Raw genomic sequence first — 743 nt, forward strand, 5'->3', positions numbered from 1 at the left:
TGTGTGTGTGTGTGTGTGTGTGTGTGTGTGTGTGTGTGTGTGTGTGTGTGTGTATAAATTGTTAAATAGATAGATAGATAGAGAGTGAGGTGAGTTTAAATTAGAGGTTATAACAACCGTCTAAGGGATACGTATGTCCAATTAATTACTGGTGTCTTACCTATATGTGATAATGAGTATTACTATTAATGCTCATTAATGGTTGGTAAGAAAAAGAATAAACCGAAATTTATATTCAAGGAGGAAATGAAAATGGAGATAAAATTGATAATTAATAAAATTCAATTATCATTTATTACTTATAAAAAAGACAATATCTCATCCGACAGCTGTTTCTGTTGGCGATATTTATTGTATTATCAGGCATAATTATTACAATAATAATAATGATTATATAATAATATTTCAACCGACGTTGTTTCCAGAGGTGTAGCATGTAACATCAATTGGTATATCCTTACTTTCTCTTTTTCTCTGTCTTTTTCTTTTCTTTGTCTTTACTTTTCCGCTCTGATGAAGTTCCACTATTTAAGATGGTATAATTAATTATTTACAATGATAATTATTATTATATTGTAATAAATAAGCCTGATAATACCATAAATATCGCCAACAGAAACAGCAATCAGATGAGATATTGTCCTTTTTATAATCAATAAATGATACTTGATGTTTATTAATCATCAGTTTTATCTCCATTTTCATATTTTCCTCATATATATATATATATATATATATATATA

This window comes from Octopus bimaculoides, chromosome 5, assembly GCF_001194135.2.
Source record: "Octopus bimaculoides isolate UCB-OBI-ISO-001 chromosome 5, ASM119413v2, whole genome shotgun sequence".
In the NCBI taxonomy this organism is placed as follows: Eukaryota; Metazoa; Mollusca; class Cephalopoda; order Octopoda; family Octopodidae; genus Octopus; species Octopus bimaculoides.